Source organism: Calidris pugnax, unplaced genomic scaffold (assembly GCF_001431845.1).
Source record: "Calidris pugnax isolate Ruff unplaced genomic scaffold, ASM143184v1 scaffold20, whole genome shotgun sequence".
NCBI classification, from domain to species: Eukaryota; Metazoa; Chordata; class Aves; order Charadriiformes; family Scolopacidae; genus Calidris; species Calidris pugnax.
In genome coordinates this window covers 4,794,349-4,816,706 of record NW_015094510.1, presented here as the reverse complement: position 1 = coordinate 4,816,706, position 22,358 = coordinate 4,794,349, and the positions used below count along the sequence as shown (strand labels likewise).

Genomic DNA, 22,358 nt, shown 5'->3' with positions numbered 1-22,358 from the left:
CAAGAACTCTCTGTCCTAGACCCCTAGACTCTCAGACTGAAGTCAGGTCCAAGCTTTTACAAAATGAGTACTGATAAACCTTCATCAAATTAGAGGAAACTTAGAAATGCTGGCCTTAACACTTCTGATCCCTCGAACATAGAAAGATGAAAGGTTTAGCATTTGGAAAGCATTTTGAAATCCTGACAATAAAGAAAATATGGATAGTATCCAGAGCTTCTCCTAGAAAAGTGCAGCCACTGCCCTATAACTACTGTTATTTCTAAGATAAAGGATGATTCAGATGGCCCTCCCAGACTGCAACACCAGGCTTCCTCTGTAATCAAGTAACTGCATAGTCAGACTGGAGGAGACATTTAAGTGACTGCACTCCAATGATTTTAATGGGGCATAGACTCCTAAATACCTCTGTGGGCAGGACCTGTAGTGAAGAGTCTGCCTAACCTTAGATATCACTAACTCTTCCCATTGACTTCATAGGCAACCCTGGGGAGTAGGATGTCTAAAAGCTTACTGCTGTTTCAAATCTAAAGCAGGTACATAAAAGTAGATGCCCTGACTTCTGCTTCAGTTATTCTGATGAGATAAGAGAAAAATAAAGCAGTCTGACTCCAAACTTCATTATGATTTTATGTAAATTATTTTAAGTAAGGGTTCTTACTCTCCAGTGCTTGAGGATCCTGAAGTTGAATTACTTTTTAAAGCTAGTTTAGCAAACTTTCAAAAATTTTGCAAGCAAACTTCATATTTGCTTGGAAATCCACACGCAAGACAGGTGTATGTGTGTTCCAGTATCATAAAAAAACGCCTTTAAATACTTTTGTGTTCTTTTTCCATCTACCTCTCCATACTTGCACTATAGAAACTGTAAATTCTCTCTTATAAAAAAAAAATCACACTGGGGAACTTTTTATTCAGATATGACTTTTTTACAATATCTATAGGCTGATTGTCTGTTTAGTTGTTATGATGTGTTATTCAAAGTCTCTAAAAAGAACTACCTACAGGACTGTCTGAAGAAAAATCTCAAAAGACTGTGGTGATGGATAATAAGGAACAAAAAATCAGGGTAAAATAGCTTTGGATTTCACAGACATTTCTACGGAACCCTGTTCTTTGTACTAATTTTATAGAATTTCTTCATAAAGGTAGATCTTTGCAAATTGTCTCATCACTGTGCCTGAATGAGCTCTCAAATTACAAATATATACATACATACTAGAAAGCATTCTCCTGAGGCTGAAGTTCTGGCATCTGGCTTAGACGGGAAAGGAAGCCATGGAAAACAGAAACCTCAGTCCTGAATCCTAAAAGGTTACTGTTCTCAGTAAAAAAGCTCTGCTATTTACAAGACGAGGCACAAAAAGATACCCAACAGCTTTCCCATAGCCAAAATGAGTAACACATCTGGCTTTGATTTACATTCCATTTCCAGCAATTGGCTGTACTGTTAGAATTTTCAAAATGTCTATCACTTTACATGTAGAGATTTAATTTCATTTAGAACAAGGCTCATTGTATAAATGCATTGTAGCTTCAAAGACAGGCTTCTTCAAAATTATAGTATGAGAGCTTCCCATGGTTTCCATGGAAATGACCTTTCACTATTTCCATGGTAATGGATCTAGTTTTATATATTTCTCTTTTATGAGACTTTATTATACCAACAAAGCTAACATCCAGAATACAGCCCTTAACTTATGGATGCGAACTCACTGAGAGAAGTAATCTGACTCTCAGGCCCCATGGGCATGCTAAGCTTTTGTATGTCTTTTTAATACTGTGTGAGTAACAGAGTTTTGAAAAAGATCACCTACTGCATATTGTCAGTAGAGAAACGCTGATATATTTTGCTCATTGCTATGTTCCTAAAGGAGTCTCTGGATTCATCTGCTGCAGTCTTTTCCAGACTGCTCCACTGCTCCCAAAGGCAGAACAGCTGGAAAAAAATCGAATGGATTGAGAGCTCAGAGTCTTTTATAAATTCCAGGCTGTTGATCATATCATGCTGTGAAATAAATATTTTGCTAGTGCATTTATTGAAAATCTATAGGTCTTTGAAATTATGTATCCATAGGTTTGTTGATCTCTCCTTCAGAATGTATGCTTGAAATTGTTTTTCTCTTCCCTTTTTCATTTTTTTATCATTATGGTTATTGTTGCTGTCATCAAAAGCTAAAATCCTCATCTTCACCCTAGAGACAAAAAGAATGGAAGCAGTGGATTCGAAGCTGTAATATCGACAGCAAGAGAGCCCTGTCCCCAGCATCTCTGACACCTAAATAAACCAGCTAGACCTAAGGTGTTAAGTGCCTTAAGGTGTTATGGAGATGGGGCTTGGACAGGCCGGCGCTGCCACTGAGGTTCACAAATAAAAATCCATACCCTCTGGAGTGATGTTCCAGTAAGGTGAAACTTGGAAGAAAATTCCAGAAATATTTCAGTAAAGCTTCTTCCATCCCAGTCACAATATCTAGGGCTTAATAATGAAGCAAATCCTGCACATTCAGAAAAAGTAAACAAAAGAAATCTGTGGGGAAACCCTTACAGAGATGCAAATTTCTCAGAGAATGAGAAAAGCACATAAACGTGATTGGGCAATTTAGTCTGACTCATATATAACTGTTGATGATGCATAAGAAAGAAAGAATTCCAGCCTGTCATTCAGATTTGAGTTTCCTGGGCTGGCCGTTAGAAAAATACCAATTTATAGAGTAAGCTAGACATGAGTCAGACGCAGGTGGCTGCAAGACAATGATTGCAGATGACAAAGGTAAAAGAGCCACTTTTCAGGATAAAATTTATTTTTAATGCTTTTTTTTTGTTTGTTTTTTAATAAGAAAAATAGGTCAAAGTAGTTGGTGCTAAGAGGCTTTGCTCTTAAAAATGTCCTAAGAATTAACTCCTTCACCTATTTTAAAGGAGATAAAGACCAACATAAAAATCACTTATCCTTAAGTGGTCAATCGGTATAAAAACACATATATCACTTTACATTACTGTTAAAGAATAACTAAAATGCTAGGATCATCACTTTACACTTTTTTTTAAGGTACTGCAATCACAATGAATATCAAGGCTTCGGCCAGCCATCACTGAAAACATTCAGCTCCATTTAATTCTATTCCTTACACATTTCTAAATGAAGTGTATTGCAAGTAATTACTTTTATTCTATATATTGAACACACAGGCTTGGACAGAGAAATATTGAGGCTGAAAATACTTAGATAGAATACTCAAAGAAATAGGAGGTTTAAAAAACCTGACCTCATCTAACTTTAAATCTCTACAGGGTTTATGTCTACACATACGCTACTTAACACATACAGTTAAATTCACAGGACTGATTTTGGACACCTACTTCAGGGTGAAATTAGATCAATCAAACCACCAAATTGTTTGCTACTCTCCACTAACTATAAAAGGTGTCTAGGTGATTAGATCATTCAGTCAGATGAATTTAATCCACGATAATTGCAGAAGCAGGCAGCTGATAATACTAGAGAACAGCATTTATTTCTCAGAAACTGTTCCTTTTACATAGCATTTTGTGTCACCAGTTCTTTAGAGAAAATATTTAAGAGGGTTTTTAAAAGTTATTTTTCTTAGTGAAGCTTGTATTTTTATTGATAATTCTAAATTTTTAATTTTTTTTTTCTTAGAATCCTTAAAATAGGTCTGTTTAAAGAAGGCTTGAAGCCTTTACTTAAGTGAAGTATTTGCTTTTGGCAGCAAGCTATTTTTGGATATGAGAGTGAACTATTTTTTTCTCTTAAATAATGCTGATTTTCCATTTATTTTTACTGTAGCTTGACATTTTTGTCACACTTACAAAGACAGACTACCTAATTTCTTGTCATGGTCTATAGCAAAGCTGTTTACAATGGTATTTGTATAGTGATTTGGATCAGAACAGTAGTATACTATTTCCATTTTTAAAGGTATAACTCTAGATGATGTCAACATTTGCTTCCAACAAGATAATACTGTGTCATCCTGAAATAGAGCTATATCAGCAAAAGAGACTAACTAAGAAATTAGAAAGAAAAAAAAATCAATAATTTTGCAAGTCTGGAAAGACTAGGCCAGCGTAAGAAAAGAGAAAAAATTGTGCAACAAAACATACCCACAAAAAAGTCTTGTCAAGAGACCTTTTAAAATAAAGCATAAAACCACAAAGGTGCATGGAGACTTAACACCGTGGCAGCTTTCTTTCTGTACCCCTGTGGTATGAAGGTATGGTACCACACAGCCGTAAAACACCTATCAGAGACTTCTGTAAAAAGAAGCATGTCAATTGCAAAAAGAATTGGTTTACAACCATGGTTTAAAAGTAGAGATGGAGAGAAATACCAAGTGTACTGGTTGTAAAATGGTGTCTCCTAGACCTGTCTTGAAGCACGCACAAGTCCAGCTCCTTCCACCGCTATCTGCTACAAAGCACAGAGAAGTGACATCCCTGTTAACGAAGGAAAAATACCCTAGGATAGGTTCTGCAACTGGCCTCTGTGATCACCCTCTCTTACTAAGGAACGTGTCCTTTTCTGGCATGAGACGAGACTTGTCGCCGTGAGCTCTGAACAAGCCTTTGGAAAGGCTAGTTTGAAGAAGCTGAAGCAAAAAAAAGCTTTCCAAGCCACTGATAATGCTATTGTCAGGCATATTGCTGTGTACTATCAGACCGAAAAAGTAATGCTTCTGACAGCAAAATGATCTCTTACGTTATTTTGTAATTAACATATGTTCCAAATGATAGATTGTGTTTCAAGTATTTAACATTAAAATAAGAAACTAAAAGCAAAAGGAGGGATGATGTGACACTTCTGGAATTGGATTCACTGGTATAATCTTTCTACACTGTATTTTCTGATCCATCTAAATAGCTTTGTAACTGGTTAAAGCATGCCCCATGTCTCCCAACTGTAGGAACTGTCATAGCCATTTGGATTCAGAAAAGGATTATGTTCTCCACTGTTTTTAATTAACATATTTCTGGCCATAGTCAAAGCAGTACTGAGCAATTTCCATTTCACATTTCTCATGTATCTGAATTCTAATCCACCCACTCCTTTTGATAAGACATTGAGTAGTGACCTGAAAATAGTGCTGGAAAGAAGTTTGAGAAAGAACTTGGGGGGAGAAAAATTGCAGTGTTAGAAATCTGTTAACCATTAGTTACTAATTTAAACTGCTAATGATCTAACAGAGCTGGAGCTAAGACTCCTATTAATTAACTAAGGTTGGCAAAACATTCACTCCCAAATGTAACTCGCTGTATATAGTTTCATTTACAAGGGAAACAAGCTATAAAAAGAAGAAAGAACAACTCTGCCACATACTAGTGGCAATGAATGCAATAGCTGTGAAGCTCCGTGATGGGGTAAGACAGGCGTTTCTCCATACATTTACATTTTAAAGTTTTAATGAAAGCATATTGTCAGGGAATGCCAAGCCCACTATGTATTTTCCCTTTGCAGTGCGGTGACAAGATCCTTGCTTCATGTTGCAAGCAAGAAAACATTTTGTATTAAATGCAAAGTGAATATGCAAGAATGAAATTGAACAAGTTCCTCCAGCAAATCTGCTCCTCATCAAAAACCTAGGGGAAGGAAGCCTTTTTCAAAGATAAAAACATTTTTTTCCCTTTCTTATGAAGCAGGGTCTTATCAGGTACTTAGATACTGGCTCTTGGAAAATTTCTTCTTTCTTCAAGAAAGCTGCAAAGTAAAGGTGCTGGAGCACTTCCTGAAACTTCATCAGCAAAATAATTTCTTCTATTAAGAAAATGCAGTTGAAATAAATACATGCGTATAGAAATAACTGAGTCTGACTGTTAAATGCCTTTTAAGATCTAATGGATTGCTAATCCATCTTCACAGACTGATCGTATCACTTGATACACAAAAACCTGCAACAACCCAAAAAAATGTAATGTCTGGAAGATCAAAATAAGATTCAATTTAGAGCTTTTCATGTAGGGTATTGTTTTTGAGTTTATCTATGTTCAAAAACTAAATTGAATTATTCCCCTGGGTTCATAATAAAATATGTTTTTCTTTTTTCCTTTGATGATGGCCATAAGTGAAGAGATTTTAGTTCATCCTACCCCACCTCCTGCTAAAGCTAGCTCCCATCTATCTCTTTTTTTCTGGGAGGAGGGACTAGAATCTGGTTCTCATTGAACTAAGATTTATGTTGGTGTATGGTATTTAGTATGAGTAACTGGCATAGAAACTGGAGCTCATCTGTCTGATTGTGTAGAGCTCAAAAAAAATCCTGATACAAGAAGTCTGTCCGACTTGAGGAAGTTACCATACCCTATTTCAACTACACATTTTTATTACCACCCTTTTACCAAGATATTACAGTATTATAAAAATTTATAAAATGAAACTCAGGATGGGACTTCTGCTTATGGACACCAGGGATCATTTTTCTGTCACTTGAGATCAAATTATGTAAAAATGAATGCAGGAGCCCTCAACCTTGGCTGAAGTCAGATTCTGCACAGGGGAATCCACCTATTCAGCAGTGGATGACACAACCCCTGGCACGCCAGCGAGCACTTACAAGTGCACTGTGCAATATTGAAACTAACAGGGCCGCTCGCAGACTTGGCTGCCAGCTAACATGAGCCTGGGTTACACAATCAGGTTCTAAATTAGGCTAATCACTTAACTTTGGCAGTAGTATTGCAATTAAAAGATTCATAATTCATAATGGAGAAGGCGAAGATGGGAACCTTAGCAAAAAGACACAAAGTCATACATCAAGAGACAATTATGGACCTCAAATACCTCAAAGGCGAGCAGGCGATGACTAGCATCAAGCCAGGCAACAGACAGTGTGCCGACATTCATTCCTGATGACAACGAGTGTTTTGTTTATTCTATTGTGCATTAATGTTGGTGTATTTTTTCTGGTTTCTTTCTATATTTGCAAAAAAACCCATGATCCTACCTCTTTTTGGTCATCAGTGTTTCCTCACATGAGAATACTTGAACATCCACTCCCATTTCCAGAATTAAAAGTGAAAATGGTTCTCTCATTTGGAGTATCAGTACTTCACTGTACTTGAGTGTTGAGTTAGCCCTATAGCAGATCTTTAATGAGATAAATGTTATTAAAGACTGAAAAAAATAGCTGAGTATGGTGAAATTATCTATCTCTTTAGAGATCTGAGGGCTCTCTTTAGAGCCTGAATTTCAGATTCTTTTTCGAAGACAATTCCGAACTGTTCTTCAGTCTTTTATGAAGGAGTCACTCGAAAAGAAAGATCTGATTTTCTGTAGGAATAGCACCATTAAATTTAAGGCACTTCGTAAGTAAAGTATTCAGCTGAGTATTATCTGCCATTAAGATAATTAGGTCTAATTTTGCCTTGGACCTTAGTTGAAGCTTTGCAGTGGGAAATAATTTCTGGAAGAGTTTTACCTATTTAAACAGACTAGCTAAATAGGGGATTTTGAAAGACATATATATTTCTACCTCATTCTCAAATCAGATTTACTTGACATCAGAATTACATTTTTAATGTGCAAAAAATCTAGCTAACTATAGTTAAGGAGCTATATTGGGATTTCTGAATGGGAACTATCAAGCTATATTTTTTTTCAAATATGCAGATCTACAGTGCCAGTGAAAGCATCTTCAAAAATTACAATCTCATGATAATACAGTATGTCATATGCGGTTGTCAAACATGTACACCATTGACCTAAAACTGTAGCACTAGCAATTTTCATAGTGACATCAATGGGACAATACTAAATGTTTTTTAAAATTTCACCCATAAAATTAAAAGCTTAATCCTCTCTTGGTTAAGTAAACAGCTAAATAGTAGTAAATTTCATGGGCCATAAACTATTTTATCATCAAAAGAAAAATTATACCATCATCTTCCTTAACCTTTACAGTCACTACTAAACATATAGCTAAATAGAAACTTCTGTTTCTGAGCAAAACAATTGTCACTTTTTTTCCAGATGGGGAAGGACAGAAATAAAAAATAATCATTATTCCAAGCTCTACAGAGCTTAATTACCTCTTTACTCGGGCAAATTCCCCATTGAGGCCACCAATATTTTTCCCTCAATAACTACTGAATCATCTAATAATCAAATAGTGTTTAAAAAAGACAGAGAATAAAAATAGAAGCTTGCAATAGATTTGACTCCATACTGTACCACTGCATCTTTCTCCAATATTGTCATATTTATTTTTTGTTTCTATTGGGAGCTATAGACAAGATTTTTAGATATTCTAAAATAAACACATTTTTGTCTGTTCACCCCAATATTTAATCCAACTCTTTCCATATTGTCTTGTGGATTAAGCTGATACACAAAATACAGTATACTTTTTATCTCACCCTTCAATTCCAATACAGAGAGTTTCTTGTACCCAGATTGAATCTCCACCAAAAACTACGAAAGTGCCAGGAGATGCTGTGTTCAATGCAGCAGCAATCCCTAATTTAACAGACAGCTCTTAAGTAAATGGAGTTACTGTATTTTGTGATATGGCACATCTGATTTAAATCATGATAATGTTAAACATAGATTTACACATACTCGAGGAATGTGGAACTTAGTCGAGGTGCCAGTTTAAAAAGATTCCAACAAGAAATTCAACACAAAGCCTCAACATTGTACAAAACAACTTCTGAAACTTTATTGTGAACTTTAAAGTACATTTAGAAAGGATCTTATCCTTAATATCATTAATTAAAAATAAATTTGAAAGAAATCCACATACTAGTAGTTTAAGCAAAGTTCAGTACAGACTTTTTGAAGTCACAATATATACATTGCATGAGAGTGCAATAAGCTTCCAATTACATTAGGTATATATTTGTAAAATAAAGAGTTTTGATTTGACATGTGTGAGAGGCATACTGTTTACAATGAAAATGTTTTACAAAATATAGCAAAGGAAAAATGGAATTTAATACATTTTGAATGTACAACTACTTTATATCCTTTAAAGGTAGTTCTTTACTCAAAGTGTACAAAGGTCCATTTTTTAAAGGACACCTGTTTGTTTGCACTGTTCAACACTGATTAGAAATGATAGTTTTAAAGATTCATTACTATACATATCAGTGAATTCTTATTCAACTCAATGGCCACTACAATGAAGAAAATATTACAGAATCATTGACAGCATCTTCTTCTCTCCTAAACTATGCATAGATAAATACATAGCAATGGTGCCTATTACTACAATAAAAGTGAAATACTTTGCCTGATTTTTGCAGCTATTCTTTGCATAAATATAATGCATTATATATATATTAGTTTATTTAACAATCATTTGATTGCTTATTTTAACACTCAGTAACATATAGAAGTACATACACTGCTATCCTTAAATATTTTCCACTCTGTAGCGGCTCATAAGATTCAAAAAATCAACACTGTAAATTCATAATTCTCAACCTGGGGGAGGAGTATCCCTCAGATGGACTGATACTACTTATACAAGTTAAACCATACTATGATTCCATAGTGTCCACCTCCAAAATACATAACAGGAGTAATATAGTATACTGTGGCTACTAACTACTGCATAATCATTATATAGGAAATCGTCACATCAAGTGTTTTACATTTATGATTACTCATTACACTATATCACACACAGAGCGAAACTTTCCCTAACAGATGGACCTCCTTTTCCACAGTTTTTAATGTTTTAAAGAAAGATCATCACACAGTGACAAAGTTATGTCTTGAGAAGTATGCAAAACGTGTTTCCTTTTTCAGGATCGAAGAGTGAGCACCAAATTATTAATTATTTTACAATCAGGATGTAAAATTACATCTTTAAAGAGAAAGTCAAGTTCTCTGCACCACAATCAAACAAACCATGTACTGGGGGTGTGGGACTGTCACTCAAAACTGTGGGAAAAGCATACCAGAAAATTAGTTAGCCAATAATGAATTAAAAGTTGTACTTTCCTTTCAAACAGAGCACAGTAGGGTTATGTGATTTGTGTCCAACCGCTCTGCAACGTGTTATCTGAACAGCTCAAAGCATTGCAAAGGACAAGACAGCTTTGCATTCATTATTGCCAAAATAAAAGGAATATGTTGAAACGTGTAGTAACCCACGGTGGATTTTTAACCGTGACCAAGGATGTCTAGGACATTAAGATCTGCAGAAGAGAGCACACTATCTCTTTTAAGAACATGGGTAGGGTGGACAAAAATCTACCCTTTGTGGATTTGCTTACCTACTTTTCCTGGACTACTTCACTGTAGTTAAAATGAGCCTCACTGTCTTCAATATAACTCTCTTCTGATTTGCTTACCTACTTTTCCTGGACTACTTCGCTGTAGTTAAAATGAGCCTCACTGTCTTTTCAATATAACTCTCTTCTATGGAGAAAAAGTTGACTTACTCTCTGCAAAACACTACCTAATAGCAGTGATCACTTAGAGGGCAGACACCCCAGTTCAGATGTAACCCACTGTTGGCTGGGCTGCTAAGCCTGGAACCTCTTTTTGCTTTTTCAGGCTAAATGTAGTAGACTAGGCTTTCAGCTGTCATCCCCATTAACAGCAGGAAAACTGCAAATAATTTTGCAGATTCACATGATGTTTTTCACTTTCGCTGTCCACTAACCCACCAGACGCTTCATGGTGAAAAGCTATAAAAATATGTGCCCCGATTTTGCCTAATATCCATGCAAGAAGAGTGCAGCATGCCCACCAACTTCAGTCATGCTACACTCGCCTGTCCACCACGCGCAGCAGCACACAGGGTGAGACCTATGAATTGCCTTGGGAACCCAAAGGGAAGGGAAATGAGAAGTCCCTGGCATGGCTCCTGGAGACAAGACAGGCTTAGAGACAACACTAATGGCATGCTGACAGGCTGTACTTTAAGATTTCTTTTTTTAAAAAAATAATAACCAGAAGCTTTACCAGTCAGAAAACTGCCCAGTGTTTCTGTACTAGAGTGTCACTTTAGGTTAAAAAGAAATCTTTTCGCTTACATTAAGTGGCACATTTTTTCCCTATTTCTGTTTTAAAAACACAAAATAGCCCACCCCTTCCTTTGATATCTGCAAAGAGGATAACTGAAGCCTTCCAGGATCCTTGACAGCTTAAGTATACAGTAGGAATAGTTGACAATTACATTTGCTTTTCCCAGTGTGCAGAAAGGATGGCTAATGGAATTAATGAATCGTTTGCTGTTCCACTAGTAAAAAGTCTAAATAACAACATGACCTTCAGTCAACGCTGCCGAAGAAGTGTTTCCTTAAACAATTCACAATACATGAGAGATGACCTCAGACAGCAACTTATAAACGTGTTTGTGATTTTTCTTCTGTAATTCTCCCTCTCTTGTGTAGATCTACAGAGATAAAAGTTTTACTGTTTGCACCAGCTGCTATCTTCCCTAATGACTAAGTGGTTATATCAAAGGGGGAAGAAAGGAAAAGTATCGTGCTCTAAAGGCTAAGTTCAGTTATCATGAACACAACACAAATCTAAAGCTTCCATTTAAGTCAAACAATACTCCCAAGCTCAGATTTTTCTTAGAGCGGTAATAAACAACGTTTAATAAATAAGTTACTTTACAAAGAGAAGTTAAGAGTTTTAAAAATAAAGCTGAATAGCTCTGTTCTTGCTTCTCGCTTTTTTTCTATATTTCATGCAATTCCACTGCCATCAGTAGTGGGATTCTTGGTTTAAACCAGTGTGAAAATAAACCAAGTATCTGTTAACAAACTTCTGATGTTTCACAGTGGTAAACAGTTTATTAAAAATACATTAATATCCCATAAGAACTTGGGACTAAGACTGCTATTGTTGTTTTGAAATGAGTATTTGTCAAAGGGATAGAGAGTGTTTATTTAACATCAGGTCAGCACATGAATGCAGACTGCAAACCAATTTATATATACATACATAAAAATATATATTTAAGTTCTAAAGCTGGAACACTACTCCCAAACAGGAACTGTATTCCTTAATTATCTTTGAAGAGAAGGGTTGGACTAACCCTACATTTTTAATCTTTTTTAGGATTTAGTTTAGCAGGATAAGAGGTTATAGCAGAGTAAAAAAATGATTTAGTACAGTGCCTACAATCCACTGATGCTTAACATAGTTGATCATCGAAATACTTAAAACGATAGTATTAAGTGATTTATGCAGCTGATGACATAAATGTTTATGACAGCCTTAGCCACATAGTTGCATTTGCTTGACTTTCACACACTTTATTTGAAGACATGCATGTGTAAAGATCAGTAGCAATTGCCAATTTGCCTGATCTACCACATCACCATACAAAAAACTGCTACAGATTTTCCCCCTCAGGTGCAATTTTGTCATACTCCATTAATCCTTTCAATCCTCCCCCAGTCCTGTGGACTTGTTACTTAGTAATCCCTGATTGTTGTGGTGAAGGAAGGCTGGAAAGTCTCTGCTGTCCGCAAGGCAGAAAATTACAATGGTCATCTATTAAATTTGGCTCTTACAGTGCCCGCTTGGATCGAGCCTGCTTGTCACAATCACAACCAATAGGCATAACGTCAGGATAAATTATCACCAACATCCAAAATGTCAATTTTAAACTAATTTTGTGTCTCACAAAGTATCGCCTCTTCAGTACTCAGACAAAGGCAGAAGCCCAGCTGTATTTTTAAGGAGGTGGAAAAAAACCTTAAATCAACACATCACATAGGGTAGCTTCATTCACTTATGCGTGTCAGGTTTTCAGTTTTCAGCTCCCAACTGGGAACTCTCCCACATGATTGGAACCTATTGAGCAACTGAACAACTTGGCTTTCTTCCACTTGAGTCTGTTAAAGAGAGATTACTGGGAGTATTCCTTTCCAGGACTGCTCTCGTTAAATACGAGCCTCTCTAAACACCAGCATTTCTTTTTTTAATTCAGCATTTTTACACTGCTGAAGTAATCTGTCTGGATCTCCTCTTTTTCTCATACACACGCACATGCACAAAGTCACAGGGTTTCTATCCCAAATCAAGTATGTGTATCTTTTTTTCCCCTATACACAGAAGTCAAATTCATCTATTTTTCAGGAAAACAAACAAGCAAACAGAAACCCAACCTTTCATTAGCTTGATTAATTTAAACCTGTAAACCCTGGTTTTTAATACTACTGACATGAAAAAGTAACAGCTAAAAGCTTCTAGCCAGAATTTGTGACTGATAGTCTAGTGAAGCCGTTTGCTTATTAGTTGTACTAGGGTCTGTATTCAGTGACATATCGAACCGCAATCTTTAATTTAAAAAAAAACAACGCAAAAAAACCAAAAAACCTGAATAAATATTTAGATTTTAATTCTGAAAGAAAATAAATAAGGAAATAAATAAGCAAATAAATCACAAAAAATAATAAAAAGCTTCACAGTCAACCACAACATAGAGGAAAACTTAAAATAAACATCTTCTTAGTTATCTCATGTTGAAACATTTTATTTCTAAGAGCTGACTTGTCTTTTGGAAGTGTTGTATGTTCACTACTCTCTCATCCTTCAGAAGTCCAGCAAGATCTCATCCTTTCTGCTAGAATAGCATTCATGAGTGCGGTTACATGACTACATGATCTACATGCTCACCACAAACCACTTAGGTTTCTCAGCATACTGTAGCATGAATCAATTCTACTCACCCATGGGTGTAGTTCATACTACCTCCAGATCACTGAGCTAGTTTTGTTTCTTTTGATGTACACAGAGCATAACGTGGAAAAAATCTGTGCAGATGAATCATATTTAAGGTTGATGTGACTACTGAAGCCTAACCCAAACTTAACACATTATTTACCGAAGGCAAACTGGAATTATTTTCTAGGACTAGTTTAAAAAATACTTGAGATTTCACTGTCAAACTTCAACATTTATGATACTAAATATAATCAGAAACGCCAGTAATACCAGCCATGTGTCCTTGCAACACTCTTTAAAACAGCAGGATACTCTTACAGTAAAACACTTAGCAAAATGCAATTTCCTATATGAAAATAAAAGGCTCAAATGCAATTAGTTTAAGAGATCTTAATGCATGCTGAGCAACAATATACATTCAATATCTGATAGAGAAATCTGACTGGAATAGAAGGTTTGGCTGTCAAATTCTGACCCTAGCAGCTCTCTTGAAGTTATACCAGTAGTAGCAGATACCGTGTTCTTCAAAACAAGTCACACCAGTCTGCACTGCTCCTTACATTAGCCCTAACTACATTTAGACATGGATTTTGCTTACGGAGATGTTCAGGACAGGCCATCTCATCAGTATAGGAAGTACCCAACCATGCCATGACCGACCGCATGAGCCATGCTCCTGACAAGGAGTTTATCTTCTAGCACAATGCAATGGTACTACACCTCTACACGTGGAAATCGTGGTATCTGACAGCTCGCTCTCCAAACCAGCACTGTGTTTCCCTGACTGAAAGTTGGAAGAAAATATCTGCTCGGCTTCTACAGGAGGAAGGATTCACGTGGTTCCAATCCTGAAGAATTCCAAATCAATAAACAAATACTCAAATGCAAGTAAACCCAAATGGAGTACGAAGTACTCATATGGAGGTACCTCATGATCTCTTCCAGTTAGAAACTCTTTCCCTTCACATGCTAGCTAACGTCTTAATGACATCCCTAGCTGTTTTAATTCTCATTTACGCTGTAAGCAGCAGGGATACAGTCAGGGAACTGCCTGCTAAGGAGCCTGGCAGTTACAAACTGTTCATCCCTTCTGCCTTCTGTCAGTGCTTTTGTCTAAAGGCTTCTCTACAGCATATATTCACCTCTGATATATGTATGCCATAGGTGCCTGGGATAAACTTCACATTGATTAGGACTGCAATTGCACTAGATTTTCAGACAGTTCATTGGAGTGTCTGGCATCTGATTTTACTCTGTAAAATGAATCTTCAAATGTCATTAAATCAGATCCTCAGCTGTTTTCATAAACAAAGAGATTGTCCAGCACTACCTGAGGACTTGGTTCACTTCTCAACTTGAAAACGTAAAGCAATTTTGGGTTAGTCACAAGAGAAGCAGTGTTGGTCTTTCTGCAGGTGTTGAAAATTATTTTGAACTTCCTTCCTATGACTCTTTAACTATGTAACAGTGCATGTTCTTTAGGCAACATAAATAAAGTACTTTGGGTCAGCATTGTGTCTTTCCTTTAAGGCAGAATCCTCAGTATACTAATTAGTATATATAATCCTGTACATACATGCACATGCATGTATGTACACATATCTACACATGCACATGCGTAGTGACAAGGTGACACGATAAGTGATATCATACTCTCCTTGCTTGATTTATTTTTATGCCTAACTAAGCTAACTAAAACTAAAAAAAAAATAATATTAATAGAACTAAAGAAAGGAGTTAAAAAATGTGAGGTGCAGTCACTATTACACACTAAAACAATAACAACTTTGAGATGATGTGTAGTATGAATCTTGATAAAAATAGCCAGTTCATGGAGAATTTCTCTTAGCACAAAACAGCACCTACTTGTTAGAGTTTTAAGACAGTGTGGCTGACGTCTTGCTCATTTCTTTTTCAGATTGACTACTGCCATTGCTAATGTTTCCATTCAAAGCGTTCTAATCTCCAAAGCAGATGACTTTTTAGGTGAAGCAGCAGACAACACCCTTTGGATTTAGCTCTGTGATCTTCATGAGTCTAACATGAGGCCAAAGAGAAGGCTTTCCAAAAGCACTTAGTGTCTATTGAAAAATTCCCACATATTTTAAAGGAAGTCTTTTGCTAACTCTAAACTGTTCTGATAAAAATTTCATCCCCCTATGAATTTAAGATTCAGTTATCTTGTGCAGAATAGCCAGTGCAGCTAATTGTAAATCAAATGCTAAGCATAATCAGTTTCCACCAAAGAAGGCCAAGCAGGTAACGCTATCACTGTTACCTTACCAAATGAGTCATTGTAAAATAACAACGAACATCTTAAAACAAATAAAGGGAAAGTCAAATCAAAGAGCAGTTTAATATTCACCTTTGACAAGGGGAAGATGTTCATTTCCAGCTGTTTCCATTTTTAATTGATGATTTTTTATGTAGTGAGTGAAAACCAGCCAATTTTCTTCAGAGAAGGGCTCCTATTCTCTTAACTCGGTAAGAACTATATGCTTCTTATTGGTCTACTGCACCATGGGGATGGGATAAAAAATGAAAGCAAGGATTTCTTTATTCTAGCCTGGAAAATTAACTGTTAAGCTCAGTGGGGGCAGAAATGAAGGTGGCATTTAGATATAACTAATTTAGTATCACACCAAAGCAGAGCGCCTTCTTGGAGAAGAAAGAGACCAAAGGGAACACAAAATTGTACCTGAATTATTTCTGAGTCAATTCCTATAAAAGCAGAAGAACTTTCTATTATGCTCAAATGGATTACACATTTCCCTTTATAATATGCACATTATTCACAGTTTTTAAAGACAATGTAATGAACAACAACTGCTAAGAAGGAAAGAATGATTTTTTTTTCAATACATTAAAGTGCAAGGGTCATTTGAACATGAGGCCTGGACTGCTTTTTAAAAACCTGGTTGTGAGATAGATTCTCAGTTGATAGGAAATGACAAAGCTCTGTTAAGTTTATCATTCAATTAGAACATAATGTAACTGAGATTATAATTTGCTTACATTAGCGTATGCAAATAAAATAACAAACACAACTTGTAAATTTTGTTCTTTGCTTTATTTTGGCTGCTTTTAATTGCTTGGATTTTCTTTAATTGTAAAGAGTGTATGTTTGAGGGGATAAATTCTCACTTGTGCTGTCAGACCCGGCTAATCATTCCCTACTTATCCACATTTCTAAAGACCTAAGATTTTGCTTGAAAAGAGGCTTAGAAGCAATTGTCTTGTGTTCATTAATCCATAAACATTTGATTTCAAATCAGATTGCCAGCAGACATAACCTCTTTGCATTGCTACAACAGAGACTTGATTTGATTAATCAAACAGCTCTGATTCACTGAATTGTCTCCAGAACAGTTGTCCCTGACAATACTATGCAAATAACTGTTGATGTTGTGCTGGCATTCTCAGCTTTCTAAAACTGAAAACATCAACATTTTATATCTAATTCAAGAATTATTCTGCATAAGGGTCACTGCATAAGGGTCACTGCATCTAATGTACATAGTCTTTAATCCAGATTTTTTTTTGGCTTTGAAAAGAAGTGTCACCTTTAAGATGTTGTTTGTATGTATCTCACTTTGCCCTCCACTGAAATAGCAATAATGATATTTCTCTATTGTAAAACACTTCAAAATTTATCTAAATTATATAAACAAATTTTAAAAATTACTGTCTTTAGGAGTGATGCAACATTATATCCCATATGTATATATATATGGGATATTTTTTTTTTATATTTTCATATTTTGCCTGTTTTGTTTGAAATAGCTCTTATTTATACAGAATTAAAAGGATTGTTTTAGGAAATAGGAAAGCTTTATAGTTTAAGATTCCAAATATGCTAATTAAGCCTACATAGTTAATACTAACTGCTCCTACAACAGCACAAGCCAGTAACATGCAACAGACGTATGATTCACTTCCTAACAAATAATGGATACTTTATGGGAATACTTGCTCATTCTCCTGTGAAATAAAGGTGAAAAACATTAAGTCTGCTGTCTGAGCAAGAGAGAGGAAGTGGTAAGAATACTCTTATTACCTTTGGTTAGGCAATAGGATGAGAAGCCAAAGCACCTTAAAGAGATGGAAAAACTAAGTATGCAGCCTCAGCAAAAAAGAGCAGGAGTCACAAAACTTTCATCAGTAGATGTCTAAAAAGTGACAGTTCCCAAGCCCCATAAAAAAACCTGCACGGAATTCAAAGAACAACAGGAATCATGGACAGAAGGCTTCAGAAAAAGCAATAAAAACTGTGAAGGAAGCAAGTATCTATTTTTTTCTGGGCTCTCTTAAATACTGCAGTTCCCAAACAAGAGTTCAAGTAGGTTCACCCTGATGGTTGACCCTGAGGAGCACTGTGTGACTAGGTCACTGATAAAAACACCCCTGAGACTATCAAGACTTTGCTTTCCAGGAAACCATATTCACAATTAAAATGGTCAGCTCTTCAGCATCGTGTCAAATACCTACATTAACTGGGAATAGGCAAGAAACCTCAGCCAGCCTACAACAACTCTGCCAAAGTGCAGATTGGTTAGATTACTTCATTTCTCACTTTCCATTTGACACAATCTGTTTCTTCTTATGATTCAGAGAACTGAAGGATGGACCTTCTGGTATGATCTTAGTCTAAGCCCACCATATTGTTTTGGTAAGCTTCTTAACAAATACATCTGTATATTAAACTGAGTATTTTCAGTATTCCTGGGAGATAAATTAGGTTACAAGCACCTAGTGTACATGCAGCCTCACCTCATTCACCATGTGGTAAGACAATACACTAAATCATTCATGGGATCACTGACAATGTACTTATATTTCATAATTTATATTTATTAACATCAAAAAATATGTTAGTACTTGCATCAGTTACTTGTTTATGATCTGTGCTAGATTTTCCTTGCTGAAGTTTTATGTATTTATTGCATTTTGAACCATAGTGTGTGTATTCAATGGTAATTGCTTAAAGAGTTACAGAACAGTTGGTGATTTCTTTTCAGATTTTTGGCAGAGATTGAAGTCTCAGTACATGTGGAAAAAAATTGCTGGTTTGTTTTAGAAATACAAAGTGCAACTCTTTTGGTTATTACACTGGAAAAAAATAGGAGTAATTTCCCCAGAGAAAAGGAAACAAAATGAGAGGAAAAAAGGAAACCAGAGTTTTAAGGAAGAGGTGCAAGACCCTCTCCACACCTCTAGAGGTAGCAAGCCTTTCTACATTAGCAATCTCGGTTCAAATCAGGGATGTGGTCAAAAGTGAAACTTCTTTTAGACTTTCAGTTACTCTCAACTGGGCTTTTGCCCAGCATGCAGATTAGCATAATACGCTGCCTGTGTTAAAAGAAACGTCCACGACTTGAAACAGCAGGGGTGCTGCAAGTCAGAACCGAGTTGCTTGAAAAAACTGAATAAGGAAGCTTGAACTTTGCATTTATTTATTTTCGTTTCTATTGATCGTAAAGATGTGTCCCATCATCCACTTGCATCCAGTCCACGCACCTATCACCTGACTTTGCAAATGATGTTACATTGCTTGGAGATGATTCTCACAGCCTAAGCTTAAAATAAGAAGTTTCAACTCAATTGAAATGCAAAGACAAAATACTGCATTCCTTTCCCAGCTGAGCTTTTATTTAATGTGCCAGATTAAGAAGCTTGCTCTACTTTACTGGATCAGAGTCAACACAGTTTGTCCAAGAAACTCAGAGATAAGGGGAAATAGGTCTTTATCAGGCAAAATTCTCAATAAAACAAATGGGCATTGTGCCCGAGTATGTTCTGCGGAATTTATCACAATATTTTGGCCTCAACTAAGTCTGCAAAAGTGGACTGCTGCTTTCATACCTATATTTTGGGACAGATAACCCAATCCAGAAAAGAGTAAAAGCAAACTTCTTCCTTTCTGATGTTTTTTGTTGTGTTTTTTTTTTTTTTTTTATTAAGCTTTAATCAGCTAGAGATCCCCTAAAGAAAATTCACACAGCAAGTTGCAACAGCATAATCTGAAGCTCCAGTAGGCTGGGATTGAGTATAATGCATCTCACAGTTGTGTTAAACTACCTTAAAATACCACAGATGCATGGACTAAAAATGTGATTCTTTGTCCCTTGTGCTTAGAAAATAATGACATCTATCTCATTACTGTACAAGTTCCTATTAAATGGATGTAGTCTGTCACCCTCAATTTTTTTTCCTATAAATTTAATGCTTTCCTGCTGTTCTTAAAATGTTAAAGTATCACAAATATTAAAAACTGAAACTCAATTTACATTGAAAAATTTTACATTGAAACTGCATTCTGGAAATATTTAACTTTAGACAATACCTAAAAAATGCTGTCTAAACACATAAGTAGCTCAAAAGTGGGCCATGACAGAAAGTGTCCATGTAGTATCAAAAACTGTTTCAATGGGCTTAAAACTGCTCACTGCAGGTCACCCTACGATCAAACTAAACCAAGAAGTCAGAGCTACATATTAGGTACACAGCTATAGTAGAGCTACGCTTCTAAAAGCATCTGACAGGCAACTCGATGGTTAAACTTGTAATTGTGGAGAGGGACTGAGCCCCAGTTTTCCTAATTCTTGCTATATTTAAAGTGAATTAATGCTTCATATTAAAAACCAGAGATTACTCAAGAAGCCACAAGAGAATGATGGGTGCCACGGGAAAGAATAAAAGAGTCTTAGAGATTTCTGAGTCTCCTGCAGACTGTTGGTTGTGGGAGGAAGAAAGAGGGATTATTGCACAGACATGAGGAGACAGATCAAACTCTTGATTACAAGCAAAAACATCAGTGAAATAGCTGTAATTTCACAAATATAAAATTAATGGATGTGAAATCAGAATTGGGCTCAGATAGCTTTTACACAGACATTACTACATGCAGCTCTAACCTCAACAAAAAAATCCCTTAACTTGGGAGTAAATGATATTAGCATTTTCTTGGCCTTTTTCCATCGCTATAAAATGGCATTAATGTAAATGTGACTCAGACTTGGGATCCCTGGTCACTGTCGCAGCCAAGAGCCTAAGTATATGAAATCTCCTTGGCTCTGCTAAAACACTGGTGCTAAATTCTGGGAAATGATAACACTGATTCATCTCAAAATAGTCTATATATAACAGCAAGACTAGGCACACATAAAATTATGCACTATCTTGCCTCAAGGTTAGCAACATATTCCTAGTAGAAGGAAAAATGTTATTTTCATTCCCTGCAATCATGTGATAAATAGCTGTAGGGCAGATTCAGCAAGATCTCGAAGGTTGTGATTTTACAATATAATGAATGTATGTCTAGCTTTTTGCCACCTGAAAAAGCAGCAAAACAAAGCAGGACTTGTCAGTATTTTGCTTATGGCAGAAATCAGACAATGTCCAGAACCCTTTATGAGACATACTGCTACCTTCTTAACTAGTTTGATTATAACATTGACTACAATACTTCAACAGCTCGGCTTTCCAGCATATGGCATAATTGGAAGCAGCAGCCAGCAGGTATCACATATGTATGGGAAATGTCTCCCACAGAGTAACTACTGACTGTGAACCAAATACATGGTCTTGTAGGTAGGTTTCTGGGGGCGGAAAGAAGAAGGAAAGAAAGGGATCTTGAGAAGGAAAGGATCCTTAGATGGGTGGAGCATCTCTACAGGATATGAGGTGAGCAAATTACCTAGAAAGTTCAGAAATGTAAAGTAAAAGAATAAAGTAATTGAGTTTAGATAATAAATGAAGTGATGAGACAACATCAAAGGAACATAAAACAACTGATTATCCAGATTGCTTACCAAAAACAAAGAGCAAATCTTAAAGGTGGTTTTAAAGAAATGGTAACCCTTTGGTTGACAGCAATTCAAACCTATGGACTATTTCAGGAAACACTTTAATGGTGGTGGGAGACATACGCTGAGAAGTGCATTCTTAGGAGCAGGCAGACTTAAACTACAGATCAAAAATATTGGAGAAGGCAACTCGTGCTAAGGACTGCTCACCTCACTTGCAAAGGACTGACATTTGCTCCTATGCTACTCATTTATTGTCAAGATGGAGCAGACCATGGATGAAATGTTTTATTCTGATCATGCTTCCTATAAAATACTGTGTTTTACTGAAGTAAAAATTGAATACAGGCACATCACCGTCACGACTTAATGGCCTGTGTTAAATTAATGTTTGGTTTTGATGCTTCACATTACTTGCTTTGGGGGGATGACTGAGTTATAGCCATCGTATGCAGCTGCAATCATTGATGCAATCGTGCATCATTTGCAAAACGGTAGCACCAAGAGTGAAGAAGGTGTGGAAATGCATTGGAATTATACCAGATGATAATGCAAGCCTGGCACAAACTTCTAGGGGCACTGCTGCTAATATAATCAGGGATAAATGTGGAAGTCCAACAAGGACTTTACTTCAGTCACATGATCAAATTGTACGGTTTTGCCAGACAGTGGGGCAGAGATTCACTTTGCATCGCTGCAGAAGGGCAAAAGGACCTAGAAAAAGCACACATGTAATTCATATCCTCAAAGGCACCTTTACATTGCAAGACAGTGTAACATGATTTTACACTGAAGTAGGTAATGCAGTATAAAATCCTGCTAATGATCAGGTATTGTAGTTTCACCTGTACATAGCCAGTTGAGATCAACCCCAGGTGTATTGTTCGGGGCTGACCTCA

The 22,358-nt window shown here is 36.3% G+C and overlaps 1 protein-coding gene and 1 long non-coding RNA gene across 6 annotated transcripts in view; both read right to left on the bottom strand.

Annotated features, from left to right (window-relative positions):
• Window positions 1-22,358, bottom strand: part of PCDH9 (protocadherin 9) — a 737,828-nt gene that overhangs the window by 697,354 nt on the left and 18,116 nt on the right. The window lies entirely within an intron of this gene.
• Window positions 8,651-21,098, bottom strand: LOC106902455. Its single transcript, XR_001414520.1, has 2 exons — window positions 10,318-21,098; window positions 8,651-10,239 (listed from the first exon to the last, which is right to left on the bottom strand). It is a non-coding gene; the product is annotated as an uncharacterized LOC106902455 (long non-coding RNA).